This window comes from Oryctolagus cuniculus, chromosome 18 (assembly GCF_964237555.1).
Source record: "Oryctolagus cuniculus chromosome 18, mOryCun1.1, whole genome shotgun sequence".
NCBI classification, from domain to species: Eukaryota; Metazoa; Chordata; class Mammalia; order Lagomorpha; family Leporidae; genus Oryctolagus; species Oryctolagus cuniculus.
Genome location: NC_091449.1, coordinates 58,141,339 through 58,153,930, shown reverse-complemented (window position 1 = coordinate 58,153,930; position 12,592 = coordinate 58,141,339).

Genomic DNA, 12,592 nt, shown 5'->3' with positions numbered 1-12,592 from the left:
AGAACTCGGGATTTAAACATTTAATTATCAGAAACTTTTCTTAGTATCTCAACGCTAAGACTTAACACAGATGCTATGTTGTTTCATACAACATCCCCATGTAGCTATTTATATAAATTAGAAGTAAAAAATTAAATTTACTCCCTCAGTCTTACTAGTCTCATTTCAAATACTCTATACCACTGTATGGTATTTCTGTCATCACAACAAGTTCTATTGGACAGAACTAGTTTATCCAATTTTAACATAGAAAATAATCTTCCAACTCAAGCCATATTATGTTGCTAAGCATGTTTCTCTAACATTTTATTTATTTTATATCAAAAGGTAAACATCTTTCACTCTGATTGAGAAGCTCAATGTTATTCATCTTATTATTTTAAGTCATTAATTAACATATTCCCTATACAAATCTATTCTCATTCAAGAGCACCAACATATTTGAGAACACCAAATCAAGACAGTACTTTTAAGGCAGGAATTGTGGCACAGTGGGTTAAGCTGCTGCTTAGAATGCCCAGATCCCACTTCAGAATGTCCATCCAAGTCCCAGCTACTCTGCTTCCAACAGACCTTCCTGCCAGTGCTTCCTGAGGGACAGAAGAAAATGGTTCACGTGCTTAGGAGACCCAGATAGAGTTCTGGGCTCCTGGCTTTGGCCTGGCCTGGCCTTGGCTGTTATAACCCAGTAGGGAAGCAAACTAGAGGGTGGAAGATCTCTCTCTCTCTCTCTCTCTCTCTCTCTCTCTGCCTTTCTACTAGATGAAAAAATTTAAAAGTTAACACTTTAAATTTTGAACATTATAAGAGAAATATATAAAATTAAAAGTTAAATGAAATTAAATTATTTATTTATTATCCCCATGAAACTCTTCAAAGGGGACACACTGAAAACATTCCCTCCTTCTTAGATACTTCTAAAAAATCTTGCTAAGGAAAATTTTGGGGGTCCAGCCTATGGTGTAGCAGGTAAAGCCACCACCTGCCGTGCTGGCATTCCATGCGGGCAGCAGTTCGAGTCCTGGAGATCTTCCACTTCTGATCCAGCTCCCTGCTCATGTGCCTGGGAAGGCAGTGGAAGATGACACAAGTACTATCACCCACGTAAGACACTTAGATGGAGTCCTGAAACAATCCTGGGTTCAGCCTAGCCCAGCCTTGGTCATTGTGGCCACTTGAGGAGTGAACTGGAAAATGGAAGACCTCCATCACTCCTTGCATTCCGTGTTTGAACTCAGTTTACCTGATAGTCTCCTTATGCATTTCAAAGTTCCCCAGTTAAATTGGGAGGTGTATCTATCTCCTGCAGATATTACAAAATCCTCTTAATAACATCCATGCTCCCACGATCCTGTGAATGTTATGATCCAGGATGGCTTTCTGGGCATCACCAGAACAGGGTGACTGGAGGGTCGTTTTAGACACCATTTCCAAGCCAGCGAGGCAGCAAGTCAAGTTTTCAAGCCTTAAACTCTTTGACCAAAGCAAAAAGGACTTTTGTGCCTCTGTGTTGAAAATCAGTGCTATTTTGGGATCTCTTTGAAAGATTTTACTGGGAGAAAATGTGGCAGACTTTCAAGATGAAATATGAGTAATCAGAAGAAGTTGATTATGATTAATATAATGTATCAATTGTCAATGTAGAAAATATTACTTCAGAATCTTCACTGCTGTTTTGGTTTTTTATCTGTTTGTTTTTAATTTTTGTTTATTTGAGAGGCAAATAGAGAGAGAGAGGTCCCATCCACTGGTTCACTTTCCAAATACCCACAATAGCTGCAACTGGCCCGAGGCCAACGCCAACGCCAGGAGCCAAAAACTCAATCCATGATTCTCACACACAGAACAGACCCAGCTATTTGTACAACAACTGCTGCCTCCCAGGGTGTACATTAGCAGGAAGCTGGAGTCAGGAGCCAGAGGCAAGTGTTCAACTCAGGCACACAGATATGGGATGTGGGCATCTAAACTTCTAGGCCAAATGCCTACCCTTCATTGTTTAAGGAAACAATAAAATCACACACTTTCAAATGAACCTCTATTACCCTTCTCTTATCCCTCCCCCAAACCTGCAAATCTAAAGTACTCTCAGCTATAAGTCTAAAGTATTCAGAGAGATCTGAAGCTGTCTTAAAACACTGTTCACATATTTAGCCCCTAAGTTACTTGTTAACCACTTTAAGGATGGGCATTTGGTACAGCCATTAACATGCCACCTGGGACGCTGCCACCCCATATCAGAGTGCTTGGATTGGGTCCCAGCTCTGCTTCCAGCTTCAGCTTCCGACCAATACACGTCCTTGGAAGCAGCAGGCAGTGGCTTAATTGGGCTCCTGCCTCCCATGTTGGTGACCTGGATTGAGTTCCTCCTCTAGCTTTAGCCCGACCTAGCCCTGGAGAGTGAACCAACAGATGGAAGATCTTTCTTATGCACGTGCATGTGCCTTCAAATAAATAAATATAATTTTTACTTTATAAGTGCACACTGCATACCGTTATGTACTGAGTACTATTTCTTTGTGGAGAAATTTTCCCCTATTTTCAGTTACTACCACTTTGTCCTGGTCTCCATGGTTTCTAATGAAAAACATCAACTTAGAACCTGTATGCCCTGAAAATATCCTTCAGAAATGAAGGGAAAACCAAAATATTCTTAGATGAAAGGAAACTAACAGAATTTGCCATCAAATTAGGTCTATCCTAAAAGAATAGCTAATGGAAGTTCTCTGAACAGATGATAAACAATAAAAGAAGAAATGTTGGATCATCACAAAGAAGGTATAGTAAGCAAAAATGGGGGGGGGGGTTTGAAGCAATAGACTTTCCTTCTCTTAACCACTTCACAATCATCATTTCTTTTTATACATAGGTAGATCTAAAACACATAACCAAAATAATGCAAAAGGGAGCACAATATAAATACCAATGAAATATTCTAATGTTCCACATTATTGAATTAGAAGTAATATAATGTGTGTTAGACTACAGCATGTTCAGGATGCACATTATTGGCTGGCACCATGGCTCAATAGGCTAATCCTCCGCCTGCGGCACCGGCACACCAGGTTCTAGTCCCGGTTGGGGCACCGGATTCTGTCCTGGTTGCTCCTCTTCCAGTCCAGCTCTCTGCTGTGGCCCGGGAGTGCAGTGGAGGATGGCCCAAGTCTTTGGGCCCTGCATCCGCATGGGAGACCAAGAGAAGCACCTGGCTCCTGGCTTCGAATCAGCGCAGCTCACTGGCCGCAGCGCACCGGCTGCAGCGGCCATTGGGGGGTGAACCAATGGAAAAGGAAGACCTTTCTCTCTGTCTCTCTGTCTCCCACTGTCCACTCTGCCTGTCAAAAAAAAAAAAAAAAGGATGCACATTATAATCCCTAAGATAGCCACTGAAAGAATAATTATCAAAAGCACAACTAAAATATGAATAGAGGAAAGCTAAATAATAAAAATATAAGAGTTTTGTCCTAAAACAAAAGGACCAAATGACAATTGTACTTGAGTGATTTAAGAAAAGGGTCCAGGGGCCAGCGCTGTGGAATAGCAGGTAAAGCCACCACTTGCAGTGCCGGCATCCCACATGGGTGCTGGTTCAAGTCCCAGCTGCTCCACTTCCAATCCAGCTCTTTGCTATGGCCTGAGAAAGCAGTAAAAGATAACCCAAGTCCTTGGGCCTCTGCACCCACGTGGGAGACCCAGAAGAAACTCCTGGCTCTTGGCTTCAGATCGGCTCAGCTCCAGCCATTGCAGCCATCTGGGAAGTGAACCAGCAGATGGAAGACCGACCTCTCTCTCTCTCTCTCTCTCTCTCTCTCTCCCCTTCTCTGTTACTCTGCCTTTCAAATACATAAATAAATCTCTGAAAAAAAAAAAAGAAAGATATGAGCCTGATGAAATTTTACCTAATAGCACTAAAAGCACTGAATATTTTTAGGTCCAAGAACCATAACTGAATTTCACTTTCTGATCTGGGAAGAAAGTTAATAAATAAAACCATTGTGCATGTTGACAAAACTGGTTTTTAAAACATTTTAAGAACATTGGAAAATTCCAAAGATTATCAATTCACTTTGAAACAGCAAGAAAGGATTGTAGTCTGGAAAGTGCCCTAATTCTAGGTCCCACAAATGTGAAGGGACCCTCTGGTGTGATTGGTACATTCGTTTGTGCATGTACAATTCCATTTCAAGCATTTACCTTCAGACTCTCTTAAAATGTTCTCTGGTTAAGGTCCATAAAGTTAATCTTGAAATAATTGTTTCTGTCTCCATCCGCTGCTGATTTTCCTATTTCCACCTAAATCTCAGTGTAGCTTTCGTAGCATTCAAAAAGGAAAGCAATTAGTGATTGTTCACCTTTTTTATACTTGGGTAGTAAAAATTCCATCATCTCAGTGTGAAATGTTTTGATACTCAAATGAATTACCAGTTTCTAGGAAGAGCCCACCCACAACAGTGCATAAACACAGGATTCAGGTGACCATCCTATACTGCATTGCTCTTAGAATATGAGACATGTCAGGTCAAAATCAGAGTTTTAAATATACAATCAATATTGCTGACACCAAGAGGAAGAGAGCTTCATTCGCCAATCCTTGACACAAGAGTTAACTGTGGCTCAGCTGGACACAATGTAATCATCAGTAAAAATCAGTTCACTCATAATTCAAGAAGTCTACCTATCATCCCAGTACCTTTGTGTTTCTCTCTCCCCTCTCTCTCCTCTCTCTCCCTCTCCACCTCTCCCTCTCTCCTCCTCCTCTCCCTCTCTCCTCATCCTCTTTCCCCTCTCTCCTCTTTCCCCCCCCCCTCCCTCTCCCTCTTCTCTCCCTCTCTCCCTCTCTCTCTCCCTCTCTCATCATAGACTTTCCCCTCTTTGGATTCACACAGATCCATGCAGAGATCAAACACAGAACCTCTTGATCAGAATGGCTGTCATTTTCCTGCTCGGATGACTTTTCTCCCTCTCTACCAAAGGGCTGCTACCATTTCGCTGTCAAATGTGTCAGGCAAGACTTTGAAGGTGTCCATCAACTGGCAACATGAGGTCTGCCAGGCAAGACTACTGCCTTTAGAAAGGAAGCAGAAGCTTCCAGAGTTGTAATATAAAAGGCAGTGAGACCCCAAGCATCCTCTCTGAATTCTATCTGAATGTGAAGTCTGTATTTTCATAAGTAGAAATATAGGGAAGCAGTTCCTACAAAAGCTTTGAAAGAAAGAGAGATCCCTTTATCTCCAAAACAAGACTAATAGCTCTGTAAACTCAGAAGGATGGGGAAGAGAGAGGTTTTCCATGAATTTAAATTATTCTTTATACATTTTCAGGGAACTGGGGAATTCTGGCCATAATATTTTGATCACCTAAGTAAAAAGCTCTAAGAATCTCTGTTTTCTTGATTCATCAAAATAGAGGGCAAGCCCGTATTTGGGATGAGTCACTGAGTACAAGCATGGAGATATTAAAATAGCCTACAGACTTCTCAACAGGTAGACGTCTCATCTTACCACTTCTTAACAGGGATGAGAATTAAGAGCTGCCTCAGTTGATCCACACAAGTCTCATTTCAGATCAGCTTCTGATTCATGGGGTGCAGATCCTGCTGTGTAGAAGGGCTTTCTGTCTGGCAGAATGCAGTTTGGTTAAATTACCAAAGTTTAGATCACTGTGTTTCCTACCTTAGAGCTCTCTTAAAGCTCCTGCAATAAACAGACCTGCTCCCCTTGCTGTTTCCTCCCAGCAGAAACTAGAGAGATGCAAAACTGAGACCTGTCTCAGCCATATAAACCATTATCACCATATAAATGGCTGAGAAAATAAACTACAATGAAAGTAATGTTAAAATAACAGACAAAGGTAAGTTTCAAATGGGCTGAAGCATGTTTAACAAAAATGGAAAATAATCGGATATATGGGAGATACATATGCTGGTTTATTTTGAGTTGACAATAGGTCAATAGATTATTTGTTGATAAAATATTCTCCAAGTTTTGGCTGCTCGAAAATAAATTAAAGTAGCATGCATGTGTTATGGGAGTAAAAATTCAGTTGACTATGTATAAAAGTATGACATATTTCAGAAAGTGAAAAGGAACTCAATATATTGAAGAATTGTGATATAAAGTCTCTTCAATCTGCCAATGTAATATTGACTCTTAATAGAACGTATTTAAATCAAACTAAACGCAATAATAGGAGAGTTGTAATATAAAAGCCAGTGAAACGTATACATTTATACACAAGTGTGCAAAGTCTAATTATATTCTGTATACATATATATTCCATGAATGTGTATACAATTTATTTGAAAGTAAGCCGTACTTCTAAAATGGAAACAATGAAAGATTTTTATGGCACTATAAAACATCCATGTACTAAATGTCTGCATCTCATGTCCGAGTACCTGGATTCGATTCCCTGCTCTGGCTCCTGGCTCTGGCTTCCTGCTGATCCAGACCCTGGGAGGCAGTGAGGCTCACCTGGAGAGACCTGAACTGAGTTTCTGCTTCCTGGCTTCAGCCTGGCCCAGCCCCAGCTGTGGCTGGCTGGGAAGATCTTCACTGAGGTGACTTTGAAAGGTTAGGAAAAGGCATAACCTAATTTGTTCATATTTTCAGAAGGTTTTATGTATTCTCCTAGGTTCAAATTCAGATAGATAATAACTTGCATTTTTAAGATATTCCCTTTTAGTACTTCACATTGTACTATGGTGAGGGATTCTTGGCTTTTGTTTTTAATGTTTTATGTTGTGTTGTCTCCTGTTCTAGCTATTTACCTCCAAAAGAAGGAGGAGGGGCAGGAGAAGCTCAAAGCACTGCAGAGAATCAACTCCAAAACAATTGCCCTGGACGCCCTCTGCTTCTGAAGGGAGGCGGTTAACAGAGTATCCGTACTCAAAGAGATCAGTGTGTTCCATTCAATGGGCTTATCGCCTAGAAATCAAAACACATTATACTTAGGATTACAAAGACACCTGGAGACAGTGATGTTCTAGGTAACCCTAGACCCACAGTGTGCACAAAAGCACCCCGAGGCTAGTGTGTTTTCCTGAAATGTGCTCATTTATTTCTGTCTGCACTGCCAGTGTGTTCCTGAATTCCATGGCTCAGTTCCCTAGTGATGCACAGAAGATACAGAAATCATACAACATATAGAACACTAAGGAAAATGAAGCATGAGTTGGTATGCATGATAGCAGCACAGTGCCACACTATCAGTCTGTTTGAAGTCAGCTATTTCTTTTTCAATAACTGAACAAGAAGCATGTTTTATCAGAGAAGAATGGAAACCCTTGAATGCTTTTCCAGCCTGCCAATGTCACACACATTTACTGAACAGCATCTATGTATGTGCCAGCCACTGTTGCTGGTGCAGTTGCTTATGGTAAATTATTCTATCTCTGTAACATGTTATTTGGAGGCAAACTGGCACTATTCACGAGGAACTTTGGGTTTAATTAGCATCTAAAAATTCTAAATACCCATAATTGTACATGGCCAGGAACATTACTCATGACTAATTTGCATGTTGTTCCTATTGTCCCTAAAATGTGAGGACATTTAACAATAACTACTTTCTGCCACATGATGCTGCATGCTAAACCGAGAGCAAAGATCACTCAGAGCTGATGGAACTTGGCACGGAGGACTCCTGGGGTCATGGCGAACCACTAGACAGTTTAACACCCTCTCATCTCATGCCCACTGAATTTCCCTTTCGAGCTTGCCTCCTGCCCAAGCTCTTGCAGCTTCATCCCAGCACTGTCCTGCTCAGTTATCTTGGTCCTAGGTGGCTGTTAGCAGAATCATAATTCAGAGGTTCAAAGGGCTCCTGGGTTATCCATCAGGCCAATTCCATTTCAAATATAAGAAAGTCTGGTGCACTCTGGTCAAATTGACATTTTCTCCCTGACTACATATCAGTCGCACAAAAGCTGAAGCTCCTTCTGTCTTGGGTTTCTGCTGTTCGTTGTCCTTTAACGAAGCAGCGCTTTCACTAAATCCTTTCTGAGTCTTCTATGGAAAATACTCTAAACGTGTTTCTTTGTTTCTTTTTAATTGTGAATGAAAGTTACCTAAGCCCCAACCCTGAAGGATTTCAATAGTTCTCCAGCATTTTAATCCTACAATTTTGTGTCATACAATAAAAAATGAATCAAGACTCTATAGGGGGAAATTTGTGCTTCTAAGGAAAACTGCATTGTCTACACATAAAGAGAAGTATGGGTCTTTGGGAGATATTTTACAACTCTGTAAATTGTAGATAATGGATAGCAAAATAATTCTTGTCTATAGAAATGCAAATTATGCTGAGAGTCAGTTTACCTCTCTGCTTCACTGTAGAAAGTCCAGAATTTGCTTTTTTGCTTTTTCTTTTTTTGGTTTATTTATTTATTTATCTATTTATTTTTTAAGGAATACAAATTTCATAAGTACAACTTTAGGAATATAGTGATTCTTTCCACCATACTCGCCTCCCACCCACACTCCCACCCCTCTTCCTCCTCCCTCTCCCCTTCCCAGTCCCATTCTCATTAAGATTCATTTTCAGTTAACTTTGTACACAGAAGACCAACTCTATACTAAGTAAAGATTTCAAAAATTTGCACACATACACATACCAAAAATTTTTTTTGAGAACTAGTTTTATAGTTAACTCTCATAATACAACCTACTAACGACAGAGGTCCTGCATGGGGCATTACTGCACAGTGACTCCTGATGTTAATTTAACAATTAATACTCTTATGTATGACGTCAGTGACCACCTGAGGCTCTTGACATGAGCTGCCTAGGCTATGGAAGGCTTTGAATCCACAAACTCCATCAGTATTTAAATAAGGCCATAAGCAAAGTAGAAGTTGTCTCCTCCCTTTAGAGAAAAGTATATTCTTCTTTGATGGCTCTTTCTTTCTGCTGGGGTCTCACTCACAGATATTCTTCATGTGGAACATTTTTTGCCACAGTGTCTTGGCTTTCCATGCCTGAAATGCTCTCATGGGCTTTTCAGCCAGACCAGGAAGCCTTAAGGGCTGATTTTGAGGTCAGAATGCTGCTTAAAACAACTGTCATTCTATGAGTCTGCTGTGTGGACTTCTTCCCATGTTGGAACATTCTCTTCTTTTTAATTCTATCTAATATTATTACCAGACACTTGACCCTATTTATATGATCACTTTAACACTTAACCCTATCTATATGTTCACTTTAACACTTAATATGATCACTTTAACACTTAAGATGGTATTTTTACCACCCAGCTCAATAGGATTTAGGGTCCTATGACAAGTTTTTAAACTGTACCCTTAGAAGTAAGTCTGCAGGAATGTATGCAGAACTATACAGCTTACATTTACAAACTTCCTCCTTCCTCTCTTATTCTCACTCTTATTTTTTACAGAGATCTACAGGATTTGCTTTTGAAGTTGTGAAACATCTACTGCATTCCATCATTGATTAATGAGTTAAATAAAATCTTTAACAACTATTCAATTTATATTTGTCGGGGGGGCCACAATTTTATTCTTTTTTTGAAAATGTTCATTTGACTCCTGAAAATGAGGAAAAATGAGCATAACTATTATATCGATCTGGAAGGTTATAAAAATGAGATAATGAGGGCCAGCTCTGTAGCATAGTAGGTTAAGCTGCTGCCTGCAGCACCAGTGTCCCATATGGGTGTCAGTTCAAGTCCTGACTGTTCCACTTCCCATCCAGCTCTCTACTAATGTGCCTGGGAAAGCAGTGAAAAATGGCTGTAACCCTGCCTTTTAAATAAATTAATTAATCTTTAAAAAGAAAAAAAGAGTCCCATTCTGTCATGTTCTCCTAAGCATAAGCATGCCATAATTTCAGAGGAATAAAGGTGAAAAGTTAATCAATGATATTCTCTGAAAGTCATATCACTTTTACATTCATAGTGGAGAGTCTTGACAGACATAATTAAAGAGTGATGATTACTAAACAAAACCATTATCAGGACAAAATTTCCCCAGACAAGGTTAAACAGGTAAGGAAGATTTTATTCAAGGCTATGGCAACTGGGGAGTGACAGCAGTCTTAACTCCACTGAAACAATGAGTGAGTGGGAGGGTTTTTTAAAACTGGGGTGAGAGATATCATAAAGCCCCCTACACGGTACCAGAGGAAAAATAAGCTTTCTCTTATCTTCTAGGTAGGAGATAGTTTTACAACTTGGAGTAAGACTCTCACTAAAGTGGCTCCTAACATCCCACAGAGGCTGGGAAATAGGGAACTACCTTCCTTGATGATTTCCTTTGAAAGGGATGGCCTCCAGGTCCTTAAGAAAGAAAGTCCTTGGTTATGAAACTGGCAGGAGGTTGGAAGAAGGGGCAGAGAAAGAATTTACCATTCTAAAGAAAATGTTCTAAGAAAAGAGAGGTCAAGGGTCTAGAGACAGGAAGAAACTTATCTAACATTTAGTGAGGTTCAGGGGCATGCTAAGGCCATCTTGGCCAATATCCATATCATCATTTTCTTCTTATTTGTTATAATATGAAATTTTAAGCTAGCAAAGACATTAGTTCTTGAATGCCACACCACCTCATTTTGATCTCTCTAAGCAGTAATATTCATTTTACAGATGATTTAAACCAGAGTTAGAAAGGTCTAATAACTGACCTAAGGTCTTAAGTTCATAAAAGTAACAGCCAATACTTAAACTTTTGGCTGAATGCATTTAGAATGCCAGGATAAGTTGTTGATGCAACCCTAAATCCGCAATGCTGAGTTTGCTTATATCCCAAAAGCTCCTCAAGCAGTAAAATGAAACTTTCGAGAGTAAAATTCATGAGTACGGTATATAGAACATAAGGAAATTAGGAAATGAGATGGTAAAGGACATGGATGGAGTGAGGTCTCTGGGTTTTACATGCATATGCACTTGCTGTCTCCTTTTTATACACACAGTCCAGTCATTTAGGGGACTTTGAGATTATGGTAAGATTTTAAAATGCCCCCATGGGGCCAGTGCTGTGCCATGGTAGGTATTGTTGCCACCTATGGGGCCAACATCCCGTGTGGGCACAAGTTTGCATCCTGGCTGCTCCACTTTTAATCCAGCTCCTTGCTAACGCACCTGGGAAAGCAGCAGAAGGTGGTCTAAGACATCTGCACTGACATGAGAGACCCAGAAGAAGCTCCTGGTTCCTGCTTCTATCTGGCCATTGTGGCCATTTGGGGAGTGAACCAGTGAACAGAAAGTATGTCTCTCTCTTTCTCCTTCTCTCTCTATATAACTTTACTTTTCAAGTAAATAAATTAAAATCTTTTTAAAAAGAAAAAGGAAGTAGAAGAAAAGTGATCTTTTTTGTTTTGGGGTTTTTTTAAAGATTTATTTTATTTATTTGAAAAGCAGAGTTAGAGAGAAAGAGAGAGGGAGAGAGAGAGAGAGAGAGAGGTGTAGCGACAGAGAGCCTCACTGAATTGTGAGCCATCATAGCATGGAGGGCAGAATTTCTAAGTGATAAACTTGGATACTGTGCTGAGGAGATTTCTAAGGAAACTGTTGAAAATTCAGTCCAGTTTCTTCTTTTTGCTTATACTAAAAATGCTAGAGGAAAGGGACAAACAGAAGAAAGAATCATTAAGCAAAAAAAGAACTAGAACTTAATGGTATGGGGGAGTCTCAGCCTATCCACGTTTGCAAAACATGCTAAAATTAGGAAATCATGCTGATAAAAGCACGCTCTGCAGAGAGGGGGCAGGGCGTGGCTGGAAGACCTTTTGTCATTGCTAAAGACATTAGTCCTGAGAAAGGCGGAACACAATTGGGACACTGGGAACATCCCAGGTGAGAAACGCTGGTGTCTTGTTCTAGGAAGTGCATGTGTTGATCCAAGTATTGGACGCGATGAAAAGGGTTTGGATTCTGAATGTATGGAGAAGATAGAAGTGACAGTGTTTTCTGAATGATTGTGTATAATTTGTAAGACAGAAGAGTTGAGGACTGTCCCAAGGTGTTGGGTCTGAACAACTGGAGAGGTAGAGTTGACATTTCCTGAGACAGGAAAAACCAGGATCTTCCGTCCTTAGTTGAGAGACAGAGAGTTCCTATGCACTAGTTCACTCATGCTGACAATGGCTGGGAAGGTTGGCAATGCAAAGCCAGCAACCAGAACTCAATCAAAGTCTCCTTTGTGAGTGAGTGGCAAGGACCCAATTCCATGAGCCATCACTGCTGCCTCTCAGGGCTGCATGAGAAGGAAGCTGGGATCAGGAGGCAGAGCTGGGAGTAAATCCAGACACTATGGAACGGGATGTAGGCTTCCTCACCAGCGTCAACCACTAGACCAATCACCCCCCACCCCCCGCTAGTCTTATCTTGTGAGCAGATATTTTGAAAAGATCATGGCATGTAAGAGTCCAGAGATCCGCATCCAGGCCCAGGGTGCCGCTGTGAACTCGGGTTCTCAATGCAGAAGAGTGAACGCCCTGAGAGGAAAGGAGGTCGTGGTGGGACAGGGCTGTAGGAAACTCAAACACGGATTCATGGGAACCTTCAAAATTCAAGAAGGCTGGAAGGAAAAAGGAAGAAGGATGAGAAAGAGAGGAGAAGGAGAGGAGGAGAAGGAGAGGAG